The sequence below is a fragment of the Calliphora vicina genome, chromosome 4 (assembly GCF_958450345.1).
Source record: "Calliphora vicina chromosome 4, idCalVici1.1, whole genome shotgun sequence".
NCBI lineage: Eukaryota > Metazoa > Arthropoda > Insecta > Diptera > Calliphoridae > Calliphora > Calliphora vicina.
Genome location: NC_088783.1, coordinates 71,395,611 through 71,417,461, shown reverse-complemented (window position 1 = coordinate 71,417,461; position 21,851 = coordinate 71,395,611).

Here is a 21,851-nt window from a genome sequence, read left to right as displayed (position 1 = left end):
AAACATTAATATACAAATCGATTGACACAATAATGAACCTTGAAGGTTGGATCAACGACTTTGTCCGACAAAGTATATTAAAATCAATGTCGAGATGCAATATAAAACAGATGTTTTCTAAGGGCCAGCAATGCGTACCGGGTTCAGCTAGTTCTAAATAATTTTTAATAGGTATTGCAAAATGTGGCCGAGTATTGCCATAATGGAATATTACAGTTTCAAACGAATTAGCTGTGATCGGTACAGGTTATCTGTGATGTTCAGGTTAGATTTCAACAGTTCATAATAGATATGTCCCTTTTTCTCAAACCAAATACAAAGAATTACCTTAGCGCTGGTTGGCCAGGCTTCACAAGTAATCTCTTACGTTTCGGGTTATTGTAATGGATCGGTGCAAAAATGATTTTTGTTTATAGCGTTTGAACTTCATTTCGGAAATTGATGCTTGAGTGGCTCTAAATGTTTTTGCAAGGTGTTGTTGATTGTACAACCATGTTCATGGAGAAGAGCCTCCAATTTTTGGGTTTTAAACTTTTTTGGCTGGCCTGGGTGCTAATTCTCTTCAATGTCAAAATCACCACTTCTGAATCACACAAACCATCTGACTGCATCTGTCAAATTGGCTGTCATTTATTCAGTTTGTTTTGCAAATCACCAAAAATAGCGTTTAACATCACGTGTTGTGTTATCAAAATGGGTGTTCTGTTTGGGCAAAGTTCCGCGCGCTTCATTCATTTTACGGTGAAGCCCATTTCTGGATGAATGGGTACGTCAACAAACAAAATTGTCGAATTTGGAACTATACTAATCCACATGGGATCCAGGAGCGTACAATTCGAAAAGTCACTGGTTGGTTTGGATTATAGGCGGGCGGAGTTATCGGTCAATATTTCTTTGAGAACGACATTGGTCATGCCAACACCGTCAATGGCGAGCGCTATATATAAGTCCATGATTACCAACTTTTTTGTACTGAATTGGACACCAACGACATGTGGTTTCAACAGGATGGTGCTATGTACCACACAGCTCATGCTAAATTGTATATTCTGCACGAGCGATTTTAGGGCATAGTAATCTCAATTGAAGGTGATATGAAAGATTTGACTTTTCTTTGTGGAGCTTTCTTAAGTCGCGGGTCTACGAGAATCAGCTACAAACCACAGCGGCCTACCAAGACAACATATCCCATGCCATCGGTAATTTTTAGTCTGATTTATGCGCCAGTGTCATGGACAATTTTACACTTTGGATGTTTGCCAACTGTCGAAGTCACGGCGGACATTTGTACTATATAATTGAGTGTATCAAATAAAAATTCGAGATTTACAACAGATGACGTATCTTTTGAATGCGATTTTTGCTTTTAATAATTTATGTATTAAGTTGAAATGTACATAGCTGTCATTTGTTCCCACTTGGTTATTGAAAGCTATTTTTGCTTCGAAAATTTCGAATTTTGTGCCAAAAAAGTGCATATAAGGGAAGTCTTGCTTTACTTTAGGGTGAATGCGTTCCATCGGGTTCAATGTGAGAGATATTTTGCGGTTCAAAAGTGGCGATTTTGAAACGGAAGACAAATATCGTAAAGGCCAGCCGACAAATTTTAGAGACCTGTCAATGTTCCGGAGTCACTATTGGAAGATTCTTTATGTGTATTGTTAAAATTTCTAAAATAATGCCTTTCAGTGTCGCTTAAATCAGATTAATCGAACACAGTTGACTGAAATACCCAGTATCAGAACACCTAAAAAGGTTCGATTAACAGACAAACCTGTATTTTATAAACAGGTTTGTCTGTTAATCTGTTATTTTGCAATAAATCAGCTATACCGTTCTGCTATCAGAGGTATTTTGATACCATGAATGCTGTTTTGAACTAGATATGTCCGGTACTGTCCTCCGACTGGCCAATTGCTTTGTCAGTCTTTACTCCTAAAGATACACGGGATTTATTTAATATTTTTATTATTTTAATAAGTTTATTTAATGTCGGTACTTTGTGTACATACACATTTTAAATCATGATCATATGTCCCAAATCTTTCAAGTGTCTGACATTATCCTAAGGTATTTAAAACTTGTTATAAAACTGTACCCATATCTACATACCTACATACATATTTAATACTTTAGTTCTTGTTATTTTTCTACGTATAGAATATTCAGAAAATAAATAAAATACACTTGTCAGTCTGAGTGTATATTGTGACAAGAAATGTTTTTGAAAATGATGATGAACATGGAATTTTTTCTGATGCAACAACATCAACAATAGAAACACCAACAACAGTACTCATGTTGCGACCGAACAAAAGATTCAAAAAGCAAAATATATTACTATTTACGTATGTGCCTCTAGTTTCTTTTTGTATCTAGCTAAAGGTGTAGTAATTGGCCTAATGCCACACTTACATATAAACCTAAAGATACAGATACATATGAATGTATATCCCAGCAGTTCTAGGATATAGTCCCGAACTAGTGATTCTATCCATCATTTAGGGTGAGAACTACAACAAACATTCCTTCGACAGCTCTCCAATGGATTGCTTTCTAAAGTGCAGTACACAATTAACGTTTAAGGTGACTTCACTATAGGTTACTAAGAGACAATAAAGGGACTATTGACTTCAAGCTATATTATATGGGACATCAGTATACTTAAACAAAAATAAAAATAAACTGTATGAGAATTATATCAACTCAATTTGTAGAAAACCAGTTTGTACGAATTACTCACATAATGTTTAAAATGACTACACTTCAGATTACTTAGAGACACTTAAGTGACAATTGTCTTCACGCTAGATTACCTGTGAAGAATAAAGTAACCAATTGTCTTCTTTCTGCACTACAAAGAGCGTGTCAAATGACCAAAATATATAAATTTTACTGTCTTTAAGGGATATATTGACTACTTGCTTAACTGCTATTGAAGTAACTAATTTCCACCCAAAATAATGGGTAAAATCACTAGTTCGTGACTGTCTCCTAGAACAGCTGGGATGTTAACTAAAATGCTATGTATGTATGTGTATTAAATATACTTACATACACATTTATGCGTATGAATGAGTTTGTATTTTTAAATAAAAAAATATAAAACTTGTTGGATATACATTTTATATATACCTGTGACAATATATAATAACAGCTTAAGTCGAGTTAAGTCAATATTGAGTTGAGGTCATATTCAGGTTCATCTTCTTACAATCCACATTTGGATTTAATCCGTTTTCAAATACTCCTGTTTTCCAAAAAGTTATCACGGTTAATTTTCATAATATATTTTTCGTTAAATCGTTAATATCTCCAAAAACGATTTTTTTGACTTATGATGTTTCTATAAAACGGCACAGCTATGCATGTCTCCTTATATGTATGTATAAAACAGATGGCTAGTGTGTTTGAATACTCACACTTCCATATGCAATTGTATATTGTTAGACATGAACATATATCGCTGTATATAACTAAAGACATGACATTTGTCTGTATAGTTGCTACGAAACTTTAAAAAAAATATTTTTATTTATATATTATTTTACTGACATACATACGCATGTTATACAGACACATGTACAATTCACAGTTTATGTATGTAGTGTGCAAAGTATGGAAAAAGATTCTACTCGAATGAACATTCTTACTGGGTGTTACATAAACTTGACGGAGATCGCCATATCATGTACATTTAGTGAATTAGATTATTATTTTCCGGTCTTCTTACAATCGGCTTAACGACAACAGAAGAATTTGGAAGTTCTTGAATTCGGATATGACCAAGGAGAATTAAGAAGTTCTTACAATCATTTTTGTGGTAGATCTTAACCCTCAAGCTCCTCTCTTTAGGAGTCTATATGAACCTTTTTTCTAGAAAATCAAAAAAATTCCTTTCAAAATGGATATTTAAGGACTAAAACAAAGTTGTAAATAAAGCTGTTTACGCTTAATTAGCAAAACAACACGTCACCTTGGATTAAAATTTTTTTTTTTAAAAATCCAACTTGTTGGACAGTTTTTTGTCTGTACCGAATATTGTATACACAATCATGATAAAGGGGTTATATGAGGCGTAGGGTCACTTATGGGCCAATCCTAACAAAAGTTGATAAACATTAGTTTCATATAAAACTTGTTTGTGTCCAAATTCATCATATTAGTAATTATTATTATAGGGACAAATGTTGCCCGATTTTCGCCATACTTTACAGTATAATTTTAGAGTACTTAGAACTACTTTTTGCAAAATTTTATCAGGATTGCCGCATAATCAACATATTTATAGCTACTCAAACAGTATTCCGTATGTTTTCAAGAGACAAACAGACGGACACACGGACGGATATAGCTAGATCATCTAAGTGTCTCATGATTATCCAGAATATATATATAAGTTTTGGTTCTATGGCCAATCTTTTGACACGTTACATCTTTTTTGAATTGAGTATAAAAAGCAGTGCAAATTCACCAATTTTTTATTTTCTCTTAAATTTCATATTGGAAATATTTTGTTGCTAATTGAGAAAATTTAAAACTTTGGTGTTTTTATACCCTACACCACCATAGTGGGGAGGGTATAATGCGTTTGTGCAGATGTTTGTAACGCCCAAAAGTAGTAGTCTAAAACCCACCTTAAAGTATAAATCACTTTCTGAGTCGATTAAACGATGTCCGTCCGTCCGTCTGGTCGGCTGGCTGACTGGCTGTCCATGTAAACCTTGTGCGCAGAGTACAGGTCGCAATTTTGAAGCAATTTCGATCAAATTTGGTTAGTATTATTTTCTTGACCCAGGGACCAACTGGATGAAATCGGTCCATTATTTACCCTAGCCCCCATACAAATGTCCTTCCGAAATTGGACTTTATCGGTCATAAATGTTCAATTTATATATGTATCTCCACAAATTCCGATCCAAATAAGTTTTATATAAACAAAATTCATGTCACCAAATTTTGTTACGATCGGTCCATAATTAGTCATAGCACCCGCTTCTGAAAATCACTTTAACGTGCATAAATCGCTTAAAAATGTTGGTATACTCACAAAATTCAACATAGTAAACTTTCATATAGACACAAATCGCACGACTTAATTTCATGGTGATCGGTCCATAATTGGTGATAGCCCCCATATAAGGCCCACTTCCGAAAATCACTCAAAAATATAAATTATTGAAATATTAAAAGAAAAATGTTTTTGCTCTTTTACTTAGTGTAGGGTATTATATGGTTGGGCTTGACCGACCATACTTTCTTACTTGTTTGTTTTTCCTTTGTTTTAGAAACACAATGATAGCAGAAAGCATTTTATTTAATGTTAAACTCAAATGGAATGTGTCTCCTTTGCTTCGACGTTTTTTACACTATTCTTGCTTTTGTAATGTAAAACAAAGAAAAGAACTTCGAAAAAAAATATTGTTTACTCGAAACAATATCTAAGTATCTAGTATAGACAATTAAACGAAATTCCAATAAATAAAAAAAAAACAAGGATCATGCGTGAAATAATTTGTATTTGAAGGGAAATTCCCATACTAGGTTTAAGAGTTAAGTCGAAAACAAACCTCCTTTCTATGTTGCACTTCTTCACAGCTACGAGCCATAGTTTTAACAAAAGCTAGGGAAATAAGGACGATGGGAGCCTTTGATACACTAGCAAGCAGTCGGCTGGGGGGTTCGTGTCCTAATTCCTAACCTTGCGAACTTTTACATGCTCTTGTTATAGACTCCCGGAAAAAAAACTAAATGGATAAATTAACTGGATTTGTATAACTAAAAAAAATAAACAAGACCCCAAATTTAGTTATAAATGAAAGGAATTTAAAACTAAAACAAATTTTATAGTTGATCATTTCTGCCTATTTATACGCCATCCTGATGTTTTGGATACGTGTGCCTCAAAACCCTCACCAGCCATAGTTCTACTGGCATAGTAAATTTTGTAAAACCCCTAATTGTGTATTATCTCTTCATTCTTACACTTAACCAATAAGAAGACGAAACAAAGTATTTACTCAATCATATTTGACATATTTATTATAATTAAATTCAAAATGTTCATATTTCGTTTAGAATTTATAAATATTTTAAAATTTAGAAATTCAATGGCTTAAATTTAACATTATTAATTGTTAATAGAAAAAATATGTAAAATTTAATAACAAACTTTTAACAAAGATCTTAACAATGCAAAAAAAAAATCAAATTGGAAGTTTATAAAATATTCCACAATATTATTTGTAATTAACTATAAACATTATTTTTTTAAATACCCAAAACTAATTTTTCCTATCACCAAAAGCCAAAATTTTTTTTAAAAATATACATAGTAATTTGGCCCATAGTGCAAATTTTAAAAGAAAAAACCATAAAACAAATGCAAAGAAATTTAGTAAAGTTCATTGAACTCAGACATGAACAGCTGATCATGAATATACATGTTCGTGTGTAAATGTTACGTAGGTTGTAACCAAAAGTAGGTCACGACATGTTCGAAATAAAAATAGAGAGTTAATATTTTACAACGAGTTTGATCTCTCTAAATACTGGAAATAGTATTTAGGTCACAACAGGTTTGATCATTCTTTACTAAATTGTTTTCATTTGTTTGGTTTGTTACGAAAGATGCAAGATAAATAAGAAAAAAATAAGCAAGTAAAGAGATTACATATATATCTACTCACCAATCGAATAAACTGTAGAAGGCCTTCTCCATGAATTCGACGTGCGCTATGTTGTGGGAAAATAAAATCTACTTATTTTCGTTATTTTCTTGCATTATTTGTTTTGAAAAATTTTAGTTATTAATTTTAACCATATTTTATACGTATATGTTTTAGGTATTTATATTTTGTTGTTTTAATGTAGTTTATATTTAAGTTTTAGTTATTTTTCTATATATAATTTTTTTTTTTTCTTTATATTTGATCAATTTCGATTTAGTTAATACAGTTTTTATACAGTTTTAATTTTCAATTTGGACATGAGCATAATTTCCTTTTTTTTTTTTTTTTAAAAAAAAGTAAACACTATATATTGTAGGGTGCCTTCATTTTAGTTGTTTGGAATTGTGTTTTTCCTTTATATTATCTTTACACTAGGCAAATTTTAATATATATTCAATTAATAAATATTAAGTATAATGCAATACTACATACTATAGGGTGCATTTTGTTATTTATGTTACAAAAGCAAAATTTAATGAACGAACATAATTAGTAACACAATTTTTGCAAGATTAAAAAAAAACAATTTTAAACTTATTATAATTATATGTATGTGTGCAGATATTTATGTTTTTCACATTTTTAAAGAAAATTTTTTTGTCACTCTTTAATTATCACCAATTTTTTATATTTGTTTGGTTGTAAATCACTGTTTTGGTTTATTTAGATAACAGATTGGGAAACTCTGTTTTGTTTGTTTTATTTATTTAGTTGAAAAAAAAAAAAAGAGTTCGAGATTTGGTTTGTTTTGTTGTTTTGAATTTTTTGGTTAGTGTTGTTGGTTTTAATGATGTTGAGCACGAAAATCATGGAAGATGCAGAAGAAGCACAATCGTCTGGTGACTCATCCATAACATGAGGAATCCCCTGGAAGAGGAATTCCCTAGGCAGGTTTTGGGAACTTGTTCAAAAGATTTGAGTGGTTTTCTGCTTATTAATACAGAAAACAATATAAATTAATAAAGAATATGTTTTATTGGAACATATTTAAAACTCAAATAAAATTACCTGCTTATTTGTCTCCTAATTGAAACACATTCGGTGACATAAATTTAATTTTATGAATTTGTGCCAAAATTTTGAGATAGAAATGTTGAGTGTTTGGACTCGTAAGCTTTTCCTTTAATTTAAAAGTTATATCAGAATTTGTAGAAATTAATTTAATTTATAGAAAATTTACCTGATGATAGATAATTGGTAGTTATTGTTCAAAAGTTATTTGTGCCTTGTAGCCAATTGTAAATGGATGGCTTTAGAAATTAAGGATATTTTTTCCGATAATGTTAATGTGTTAACTTTTTGATTCGACCATCAACAGGAAAAGGATCTTTGCAAAATTTATCTTTGACAGAAGAAATCTTTTGTCAAATAAAACTTCATATTTCATGTCATTTTTTGATAGAAAAATTTCAAGTTGCCAGATATATGACTCCACTCATGATCATGCATAAAAAAATGTTCATTCCTCATTCTTCATGCCGATTAACCAAAAGAACTTTACATTATTTAGCATGTTTGGTATTTTATTAACCACATATTTTATTAAATTTAGATTATTTATTAAATCTTAAACATTTAAGGTATTTTATATTTCACTCGTTAACGAGTCATTATATCTAAGTATGCATGAATAAAATTTCCGAACCCTGTCAACGTTTAGCTCAGACAAAACTCTTCTACGTTATCAGATTTTTCTCAATCAACACATGCAAAACGAATAACCAAACCAAAACAAAACAGTATAAAAAAAACATATGATTGTTAACAACAAGTATTTATCCCAAAAAAATTACAAATAATTTAAATAGTGAATTTTAAAACAAAACGTTTTCTTAATTTAGAAAAGGAAAATTATTTGCAATTAAAGAATTATTTAGTTAATTGTTTAGTGAAAATTAAAAGACTTAGGTGACATTTCTTTGAAGTTCAATGGGACAAATTGTAAATTGCTAGAAAAATAAGGTAAGTGTGAATTTTTGTTTTCTTGACATAAACGTCCATTACAAAACTAGATATTTTCCAAGTTTTACGTAAGGAAAATAGCTTGAAACAGGTCGTTTATGGACGAATGTCCTTACCGTGATAGGTTCCTACCAGTTTTCCTTCTAAATCTTCTAAAACATAGTAGTTATTACCGATTTTTTCGCGAATTCTTGCTTTAACAAACATTGGACACAATTTGGCATTAAAACTCTTCTCCATACTGCTTTGCGCAAAATTACGCCTAAAAACTTCTTGGTTAATAGCAAAGGATTGTGGTCTTGAACGTAAATTATATTGTTTTTGGTTCCTGTCAAAGGCTTCTTTTATATATTTCTTTAAATTTTGTCTAATTAGTTGCAAGTGATCGTCACGAGAAATTTTAGCAGATGGTTCATCTAACAATTTTAGTTTTCTAAGAAGTTCGTAAGAAGACGCATGGGTTATCATGTCAAACCCGAAAAGTGCGTGATAGGGTGAAGTTTTAATGGCTTGATGGTAGGAGTTTCGGAGTGCACAACTAATAGCGCTGAGCTGTTCATCCCAAAGTCGATGGTCTTTTTTTAAATATGCCCTAATTCCGGCTATAAGTGATCGGTTGACCCTTTCGGACGCATTAGATTGGGGGGAGTAGTATGCAGTATACATGTGTTTTATGCCATATTTTGTAAGGAATGCATTTAATTCATTTGCTTTAAATTGGCTGCCATTATCACTAATTATGACCTCTGGAACACCGTACATATGAAAAATGTTCTGTTCTAAATAATTTTGAATATTTGCTGAGGTGAATTTTCTGAGAGGACATAACCAGTGATATTTTGTAAGGTGGTCAAGTACAATTAATAAGCCAATGAATCCAGACTTGCTTCTCGGATAAGGTCCTAAAAGATCAATATATAACCGTTGGAAAGGCCTCAGTGATATTGTATGATTCCCCATAGGCGGTTTCATTATAAAATTTGGCGCTTTGGTAGCCTTACATATGTCACAGTTTCTTACATAGTTTTTCACATCTTTAATTAAACCTGGCCAATAGAAATTTCTTCTCAATAATTCCAAAGTTTTAATCATACCACCATGCGCAGAAGTAGGGGAATCGTGAGCTCTTTTTATTGTATTTTCTCGAAGTCTGTAGGGTATCCACAATTTCCAAGATGAATTTTCCTGCTCCTCTTCACCAGTGTAATGTTCTGTTCGTATATATACATATTTATTCTCTAATTTAACATCGGGATATTTACTTTGATTTTGAGTTATTTTATTTTTTAAATCCTCATAATCTTGGTCTTCAAAGTAGGGTGAGTTTAAGTCGACTTCAGGCTCAACAACTTCCAAGGAATTGATTGTATCCATTGGGATTCTGGATAATGCGTCAGGAACTATATTATCTTTTCCTTTCCTGTGACTTATGGAGAATTTGTACGGTTGTAATTTAAAAACCCATCGGGCAAGTCTTCCGCTCAGATCTGGTTGTTTCATCAACCAAAGTAGGCTCGAGTGATCTGTGACAACCTCAAACTCCTGCATTTCTAAATAGCATCTGAACTTTTTGATGGCTTCCAGAGCTGCCAAGCATTCCCGCTCTGTGACGGAGTAATTACGCTGCGCTGCATTAAGCTTTTTACTCATGTATGCAATGGGCTTTTCTTCACCTTGAGCATCCAATTGCACCAGAACTGCGCCAATGCCATAATCACTCGCATCACAATGCAGGAAAAACTTTTTCGAAAAGTCCGGGTTTGTCAACACAGGAGCGGTTGTCAACAGATGTTTTACTCTTATAAAAGCAGTTTGAGCTTCTGGTGTCCAAGTAAATTTCTTTTTCGTTGACAAAACATCTGTTATGGGACACTCCTCTGTTGAAAAGTTTTCGATGAATCTGCGATACCATCCCGCCAATCCAAGGAATCCTCTCACTTGTTTGAGATTTTTAGGAATGGGCCAATTGACTATCGCACTAATTTTTTCAGGATCTGTTGTGACACCTCCGTCTCCTATTACAAAACCTAAGTAATTCGTTCTAGTTACACAAAAGTTGCTCTTGGGCACGTTTAAAGTTAAATTCGCCTTCCTAAATTGATATGCTATTCTAACTAATATCTCAATATGGGACTCAAAATCTTCAGAAACAATCACCAAGTCATCTAAGTAACCAAAAACACTATTCCTTAGATCTGGTGGTATAAGTTCATCAATCAATCGACACATGGTTTGTGGGGCGTTACATAACCCGAACGGCATCACCACAAACTGATACAACGGTCTTCCAGGCACAGTAAAAGCCGTCAAAGGTTTCGAAGCTTCGTCCAGACCAATTTGCCAGTAGGCGTCTTTTAAATCTAATTTCGAAATTATATTTGCCTTAGGAAGCCTTGCAAATATGCCACCGATATTTGGTAACGGGTAAGCGTCTTTTTTAGTAACCATATTTAATTTTCTTGCATCTAGACATAGACGCACCTTATTAGGTTTTACCACTAACCTCATTGGAGAGCTCCACGGGGACGAAGACGGTTCAATAACCCCTAAAGCTAGCATCCTATCGATTTCACCGAACATAAGCTTCTCTACCGCTGGTGACACTGGGTAAAATCTTTGTTTTACAGGAGAAGCATTGCCTACATCGATTTTGTGTTCAATTAATTTTGTTCTACCTAGTCCATGTTTATCAAAATTAGGAAATAAACTAATAATAGATTCTAACTGCCCTTTTTGTTCATTATTAAGTGGATATGAATTTTCTTCAATGGGATGAGTTGTTTTAGAAAAATCAGAAAAAACCTCAGACATACCATTCAAATCAGAAGGATTATCATAAGGACTAGATAAGGCAATAATATTGGCGGAGCCAGTTAATTCTGGACATAAATTAAATAATTTCCAAAAGTCTAGTCCCAGAATAAGTCGCTGAGAGATAGATGGAATTATAAATAGTTTTATGGTTTGTGTACTATTTTTGAAAGACATATCAGCATCTAACCATCCCAAAACAGATTGATGTTTACCATCTGCTGTTTTCACATATGACTTGCATTTGTTAAAATTTGAATATTTTGAAAAATTTTGTTCTGCTAAATTTGAGCCTATGCAACTTATATTTGCACCTGTGTCTAAGAGGCCATATTCGGTAAAATTCAAAAATGTTACTTTTGCATAATATCTCATATCTTTTGCATCAGATACTATGGTTGAGACTAACATTTTTCTACAAAACTTTTTTAATCGAAAATATTTTCTTAATCTAACTGTAGATCGTTTTGGTTTCTTTTTTGTGGACTCTGATATCGATGAAACGTTAAAAATTTCATTTCGTTTCTCAAGATATAATTGCCATCGCTTATGATAAGGTAAACGGGGATAGATAATTTTATTTGAAAATTGACCAGACTTATAAATATCCTTATTCTTTAATAAGTTTTTGTCTTCATCATCGTTTTTGCGTTGGAGTAGCTTAATTTTACCAAATTCGTAATTATTATCGTCATGTCCGGTAGGTTTGCAGGGGTCAGTATCAGGAAAATGTTGGTTTATAGAAATGGTATCATTTAATATTATTTGTTTTCTTTTGGGAATGGATTCCTTAAGTTTTTTGACATATTTTGCTTTTTTAATGCACACCTAGAACAATTAGGTTTGTATACTTGTTTTTCCCCACATCCATAGCAAAATATGGTCCTGTCTTTGAGGCAATCCTGCCAATGGTGACCTATTTCCTCGCAGTTCCAGCATTTACCATTAAAATCAATATTTTGTACAGCATTAACGGATAAATCTGTATCTAATTCCTCTAAACTACAAGAGTTTTCATCAATATTTTCTGCCGATATATCAGCTATACGACGAGAGGGATTTGTGTTGGAAATTCTAGAAAACATATTTTTACGAACATGCTCATCTGATAAGAAATTCTCCCGCATTTGCACTAATTTTCTTAAATGTGGAATAGAGTGCACAGGGACGTACAAGAGATCTTGCCGAATGTCTGGACGTAAATTCCTTGCTAAAATTTCAATTAACTCGAGCTCAGACATTGGTGTTGGTAGTTTGTCCATAATAGTGGAAACCGCTTCGTAAAAGGAGTCAAATGTTTCTCCAGGTTTCTGCTTTCTATTGCGAATCTCCTCTCTTATGTCAAAGGACGATTTAAACTCGCGGTACTGACATCTTATCGCTTCGCAGAAATCGATCCATTCAATGACCTGGACTCTTTTGTGGTATCGCCAGTACCACTCTCTGGCTTTACCAGTTAACAAAATGTGTAAATTTCGGCATATAATTGAAAAATCATTATTGAAATAATCTTTTGTTAAAGTTCTAATTCTATACAAGAATTCCTCAATATTCAAACCATTAGACGTACCGTCGAATTTAACGTTCCAATTTTGAATTATTAAAGAAATTTTGTCAGCATTTAAGGTGCTGTGATAAGAATTAGCGGATGAATTGACACGAATTGGGGAATGTACAATATTAACGTTTGGTTGTTCGAACAAGTTGTTATTCGAATTAAAGATACTAGCAGGTGTGTTTTGATTTTGATTTACTTCTGGGTGATTATTGGGAGCAAAATTTAAATTCGTTAAAAGACGAGTCAAATTTTGTTCAATCATTCGATTAATCTCTTGATAATCAATATTATTATTACTTGTAGTTGCTGTTACAGTCGGTTCATTTACAGAGTCAATTGTCGGATTCGGTGCATTAGTCGCAGACGATGGGACACTCTCTTCATTAGCTTCATGACTAAAACTAATATCTATAGGGTCTTGACCTACGTTCCTACTAACGCTTCTGGTTTGATAATGCTTTGACATTGCACCTCGTGGCTTTGTACTAGGGATTCTTGCCAAACTACCTTTTGGTTGAATCGTAAGTTTTTTTAATTCAGACAACTGACAGTGTCGTTTGCAAATCGGACAATCTGAAAATGTGGCTAAATGAGTTTCTATGCATGACCTATGGAAAGCATGTTTACACTCCTTAATGATCAAACATTCCTGTCCCTCACTCATTGATGTTATACAAATCTGGCATACCGATGGTTCTATATAAATCGGTGCCGAAGGCAAAGGTGGTGGTATTGTGGTTGGAGGAGATGTAGGATCTGTTGCCATTGTTTTAAAAGAAGAAAAATCAAAAAAAAAAAATGGAAATGAAAACTAAGCAAATTTACTTTCTATTTATAAATTTATGTGAACAAAGTCTTATAAAATAGAAAATTTATAAAGAAAACGGAATCTGTATTAAAATATATTGGTAAAAAAATGTGTAGGATATATAAATTGTATTAGAATAAGGAAAAAATAATGTGTTTAATTAAACAATATTTCGCAATAGTAAAAAAAACAATTTCGAAAATCTTAACTGTTAACAAGTAACAAATTAGCAATAAGGTTTAATTGAAATTTTTAAATTCGTTGTAGAAATTTTTCTAGAAATTAAAGGGGAAAATTTAAAGAATATAAAACTTTTGATTCGGTTTCCAAATCTGTAAAATTTATCTTACTGAAAACTAATAGTAAATGGTCTTCTTAATAGTTTCGTGTAAAAATAATAAGATAATAGTTATTTAAACAGTCATATAAAATAATCAACTATTCAACAAACAATACTAGGCTATGGAGTTCGATAATGTGACTAGAATATGTATGAAATTGATCCCATTAGCAAAGTCAACAATTTTTTCCTATGTACCCAATCATTTCTAAACTAGGTCATAAACTGCAGATAGCGAATCTATGATTTCCATTGTATAAAAATGAGCTAAAACTCGGATTCAATATTCATAAATACGCTAGACTATTACAGAACTTAGTAACACTAAAATTTATTTCATTGCACTCTATAAGATAAAGAAAGGACTATTGTAAACTCAGCGGTTAGTCTACGCGAACCTTAGTAACTAAAATTCCTCAAGTAACTAAAATTCCTGAAGAGATATAAAAGTTATTCTTTATCAAATTTTGTTTCAATAAAAATTATTTTAGAATTACCTAAAAAATGAAATCTACTACTTAATAAAACAAATTTTAGAGCCAGAAAGAACGAGCCATTCCTTCGGGCCCCACGTTGGGCGCCATTTTTGTAATGTAAAACAAAGAAAAGAACTTCGAAAAAAAATATTGTTTACTCGAAACAATATCTAAGTATCTAGTATAGACAATTAAACGAAATTCCAATAAATAAAAAAAAAACAAGGATCATGCGTGAAATAATTTGTATTTGAAGGGAAATTCCCATACTAGGTTTAAGAGTTAAGTCGAAAACAAACCTCCTTTCTATGTTGCACTTCTTCACAGCTACGAGCCATAGTTTTAACAAAAGCTAGGGAAATAAGGACGATGGGAGCCTTTGATACACTAGCAAGCAGTCGGCTGGGGGGTTCGTGTCCTAATTCCTAACCTTGCGAACTTTTACATGCTCTTGTTATAGACTCCCGGAAAAAAAACTAAATGGATAAATTAACTGGATTTGTATAACTAAAAAAAATAAACAAGACCCCAAATTTAGTTATAAATGAAAGGAATTTAAAACTAAAACAAATTTTATAGTTGATCATTTCTGCCTATTTATACGCCATCCTGATGTTTTGGATACGTGTGCCTCAAAACCCTCACCAGCCATAGTTCTACTGGCATAGTAAATTTTGTAAAACCCCTAATTGTGTATTATCTCTTCATTCTTACACTTAACCAATAAGAAGACGAAACAAAGTATTTACTCAATCATATTTGACATATTTATTATAATTAAATTCAAAATGTTCATATTTCGTTTAGAATTTATAAATATTTTAAAATTTAGAAATTCAATGGCTTAAATTTAACATTATTAATTGTTAATAGAAAAAATATGTAAAATTTAATAACAAACTTTTAACAAAGATCTTAACAATGCAAAAAAAAAATCAAATTGGAAGTTTATAAAATATTCCACAATATTATTTGTAATTAACTATAAACATTATTTTTTTAAATACCCAAAACTAATTTTTCCTATCACCAAAAGCCAAAATTTTTTTTAAAAATATACATAGTAATTTGGCCCATAGTGCAAATTTTAAAAGAAAAAACCATAAAACAAATGCAAAGAAATTTAGTAAAGTTCATTGAACTCAGACATGAACAGCTGATCATGAATATACATGTTCGTGTGTAAATGTTACGTAGGTTGTAACCAAAAGTAGGTCACGACATGTTCGAAATAAAAATAGAGAGTTAATATTTTACAACGAGTTTGATCTCTCTAAATACTGGAAATAGTATTTAGGTCACAACAGGTTTGATCATTCTTTACTAAATTGTTTTCATTTGTTTGGTTTGTTACGAAAGATGCAAGATAAATAAGAAAAAAATAAGCAAGTAAAGAGATTACATATATATCTACTCACCAATCGAATAAACTGTAGAAGGCCTTCTCCATGAATTCGACGTGCGCTATGTTGTGGGAAAATAAAATCTACTTATTTTCGTTATTTTCTTGCATTATTTGTTTTGAAAAATTTTAGTTATTAATTTTAACCATATTTTATACGTATATGTTTTAGGTATTTATATTTTGTTGTTTTAATGTAGTTTATATTTAAGTTTTAGTTATTTTTCTATATATAATTTTTTTTTTTTCTTTATATTTGATCAATTTCGATTTAGTTAATACAGTTTTTATACAGTTTTAATTTTCAATTTGGACATGAGCATAATTTCCTTTTTTTTTTTTTTTTAAAAAAAAGTAAACACTATATATTGTAGGGTGCCTTCATTTTAGTTGTTTGGAATTGTGTTTTTCCTTTATATTATCTTTACACTAGGCAAATTTTAATATATATTCAATTAATAAATATTAAGTATAATGCAATACTACATACTATAGGGTGCATTTTGTTATTTATGTTACAAAAGCAAAATTTAATGAACGAACATAATTAGTAACACAATTTTTGCAAGATTAAAAAAAAACAATTTTAAACTTATTATAATTATATGTATGTGTGCAGATATTTATGTTTTTCACATTTTTAAAGAAAATTTTTTTGTCACTCTTTAATTATCACCAATTTTTTATATTTGTTTGGTTGTAAATCACTGTTTTGGTTTATTTAGATAACAGATTGGGAAACTCTGTTTTGTTTGTTTTATTTATTTAGTTGAAAAAAAAAAAAAGAGTTCGAGATTTGGTTTGTTTTGTTGTTTTGAATTTTTTGGTTAGTGTTGTTGGTTTTAATGATGTTGAGCACGAAAATCATGGAAGATGCAGAAGAAGCACAATCGTCTGGTGACTCATCCATAACATGAGGAATCCCCTGGAAGAGGAATTCCCTAGGCAGGTTTTGGGAACTTGTTCAAAAGATTTGAGTGGTTTTCTGCTTATTAATACAGAAAACAATATAAATTAATAAAGAATATGTTTTATTGGAACATATTTAAAACTCAAATAAAATTACCTGCTTATTTGTCTCCTAATTGAAACACATTCGGTGACATAAATTTAATTTTATGAATTTGTGCCAAAATTTTGAGATAGAAATGTTGAGTGTTTGGACTCGTAAGCTTTTCCTTTAATTTAAAAGTTATATCAGAATTTGTAGAAATTAATTTAATTTATAGAAAATTTACCTGATGATAGATAATTGGTAGTTATTGTTCAAAAGTTATTTGTGCCTTGTAGCCAATTGTAAATGGATGGCTTTAGAAATTAAGGATATTTTTTCCGATAATGTTAATGTGTTAACTTTTTGATTCGACCATCAACAGGAAAAGGATCTTTGCAAAATTTATCTTTGACAGAAGAAATCTTTTGTCAAATAAAACTTCATATTTCATGTCATTTTTTGATAGAAAAATTTCAAGTTGCCAGATATATGACTCCACTCATGATCATGCATAAAAAAATGTTCATTCCTCATTCTTCATGCCGATTAACCAAAAGAACTTTACATTATTTAGCATGTTTGGTATTTTATTAACCACATATTTTATTAAATTTAGATTATTTATTAAATCTTAAACATTTAAGGTATTTTATATTTCACTCGTTAACGAGTCATTATATCTAAGTATGCATGAATAAAATTTCCGAACCCTGTCAACGTTTAGCTCAGACAAAACTCTTCTACGTTATCAGATTTTTCTCAATCAACACATGCAAAACGAATAACCAAACCAAAACAAAACAGTATAAAAAAAACATATGATTGTTAACAACAAGTATTTATCCCAAAAAAATTACAAATAATTTAAATAGTGAATTTTAAAACAAAACGTTTTCTTAATTTAGAAAAGGAAAATTATTTGCAATTAAAGAATTATTTAGTTAATTGTTTAGTGAAAATTAAAAGACTTAGGTGACATTTCTTTGAAGTTCAATGGGACAAATTGTAAATTGCTAGAAAAATAAGGTAAGTGTGAATTTTTGTTTTCTTGACATAAACGTCCATTACACTTTACAATGACCTGTTGCATCACTTCTGTATGTTTTTCTCTCGGTCCTTCTGTTTTCATTTCCTGCTCGTCTGTATTCTCGCAGACAAGAAGAGGTCTAGAAATTTCCGACCGAAATTTTAGTTGAGTTTTTCTTCTAGTTTTTCGTCGTTCTGGATGCATCACATTTTCCAGCAAACTCAAGACAAATTGTTAAATGGGACTATACCATATGACATACGGCAAAACATCCATCCAGGAGGCCAGTACCCTCGATTTGAAGCCGAAACGAATGGGATTATTTCTAATATACATTTTGCTCAATTGGCACCATTTATTCGCCAATTGATAAATGCTCACTAAAAACCCATAATTGCAAAAATTGTTTGTTTAAACTATCAAATTAAGGTCTTATATTGTAGTAATTTTTGTGTTCATAAACCGATATTCAAAACATTTTATGGCTATTTGCTCAATTAGGACACCTATATCTATCTGCTGATAATATTGTGGAACCGTGTGATAGCCAGTAAATATGAAAAGTCCAATGGAACGCCACAATTATAGAACTCACATACCTATTCGTATTCATCACTTCTATGTACTTAGTTCCATAATTTCTTCATTGAAAAATATGTTAAACATTTCTTGTAAAAAAACAATGGATTGTAAAGAAGCAAAGAGTGCCTACGGAGGGTCGAAATTTATTTTTAAAATATCAGCTATTTTGGGGATAAAATAAATGGGCTTTTTTTTGGGAAAAAAAGTAAAAAATCCGGCTCTTTTTACAAGTTCCAGCTTTGGATGCGTATAACTTTTTATAGGTAAGAGATAACTGTTAGCAAGTTGTTTTTATTTTATTTAGAATTTTATCGCCATTCACCCACGAATAAAGCAATTCCATATACATACACGTTACAATTGATCCATGTGCAAATATTAGCCTAATTATAGTCACATATATTCAATAAATTAAACGTCATTAAAGTTCTCACTAATGTATGATAGGAATTCATATTCGCATACGCCTTACTTAATATTTCCTTTAGATTATGAGTCCATTAAAGTTGACAGTCGAAAATCACATTTAAAAATTTTCCTGTTAGAGACTTAGAGATGTCCACGGAAGTTAAGCGATACCGTATTCCATTATTCTGCTGAGGGGGGAGGGCACTCCTTCAGAACTCACCAGAACCACAAAGTACATAGAGGCGTCACGAGACAGAAAATAATCTCGTTTTCTATTTGTCTCTCTCTTTATAAACTGCCCTTTTCATCGTTTTGTACATTACTTTGTCTACCATATTCGCCTTGCACAGTGGTTTAGAAACTTTTTTTTTGGGAATAATTCGGTATCTCGCAAACTATTAGACACATTGTTACGAAATTTCACATGATTAGAGCTGAGGGGTTTTCGAATTGATCAAAGTTGGTCACTTCGGGTCTCACTTTTAAAAAAAATCGCCAAAAATTCATTTATGATCCGAATTAGCTGAAATTTTAAATATAAATAGTCCTAAAGAAGATCTACAAAAAGATTAGTAGAAGAGATATTCAGGTTTATTGATTTATTTTTTTTAATTTTGCTCGATCTTTTCATGGTTTTTTAGATATGCCGGGCCTACGGAGGGTCGAAATTTATTTCTAAAATACCAGCTATATTGGCGATAAAATTCTAAATAAAATAACAACTTGCTAACAGTTCTGTTTCCTATAAAAAGTTATACGCATCCAAATTTGGAACTTGTACACAGAAAAAATTATTGCATAAATTTGTTCAATTAATTTATTTTTTGGTTCTATTTTACTTCAATAATTTTTTTTAATTAATTTAATTATTTTTGTACTTGGTTGAAGAATTTTTCGAAAAACAAAACAAATTCTGACGTTTTAAAAGAAATTAAAATAGGAAAAGAAAAAAATATTTAGAAAATTTGTATATATTTTAGTCAAATATAATAGTTTTGTAGACAATGTCCTCAATCTGGACAATTTTGAAACCCTTTTTATTCCGAATGGTGGATTCCATGGATTATGTTAAGCTGCACGGTAAGTACAAACATGTTAGATTATATATAAATGTCTTGAATTTTAAAGTCTTTGTACATATTAACAAGAAGCAAGCGTTATGGATGTGTAAATGCGGAATCCGATGTATGAAATAAATTTTCTTTTGGAGATGACATTCCTTAGGTAAGTACGATTGTATTCCTTTCTAAAATGTCCTTAATTTGATGTAATTTTTCTTTTATCATCCATTAGATCTTATTATTTTGGAATGCGTGCCCGAGCTGACCCCGTTAAAGTTTTGTGGATTCTAATGTTTGTCGATTCTGATATTCCCAACTTATTATTCCGATTGATCTTAGGGATAATACTTCCATTTTCGGGTAAGTAAGTACAGACGAGAGAATCGTTCAATCCGATGTTGAATTTCTTTGCTTTTGTTTCACCCCAAGGTCAAAATGCAACGTTCCTTGAAGGCTGCCACCGAGATGACGCCATGTTTATTTTTAGTTCCTAGTTATATTTTAAGTACTTATGTTTGTATTTACATTAGACATTACATATATTACATACATTACATACATTACATACATTACATACATTACATACATTACATACATTACATACATTACATACATTACATACATTACATACATTACATACATTACATACATTACATACATTACATACATTACATACATTACATACATTACATACATTACATACATTACATACATTACATACATTACATACATTACATACATTACATACATTACATACATTACATACATTACATACATTACATACATTACATACATTACATACATTACATACATTACATACATTACATACATTACATACATTACATACATTACATACATTACATACATTACATACATTACATACATTACATACATTACATACATTACATACATTACATACATTACATACATTACATACATTACATACATTACATACATTACATACATTACATACATTACATACATTACATACATTACATACATTACATACATTACATACATTACATACATTACATACATTACATACATTACATACATTACATACATTACATACATTACATACATTACATACATTACATACATTACATACATTACATACATTACATACATTACATACATTACATACATTACATACATTACATACATTACATACATTACATACATTACATACATTACATACATTACATACATTACATACATTACATACATTACATACATTACATACATTACATACATTACATACATTACATACATTACATACATTACATACATTACATACATTACATACATTACATACATTACATACATTACATACATTACATACATTACATACATTACATACATTACATACATTACATACATTACATACATTACATACATTACATACATTACATACATTACATACATTACATACATTACATACATTACATACATTACATACATTACATACATTACATACATTACATACATTACATACATTACATACATTACATACATTACATACATTACATACATTACATACATTACATACATTACATACATTACATACATTACATACATTACATACATTACATACATTACATACATTACATACATTACATACATTACATACATTACATACATTACATACATTACATACATTACATACATTACATACATTACATACATTACAT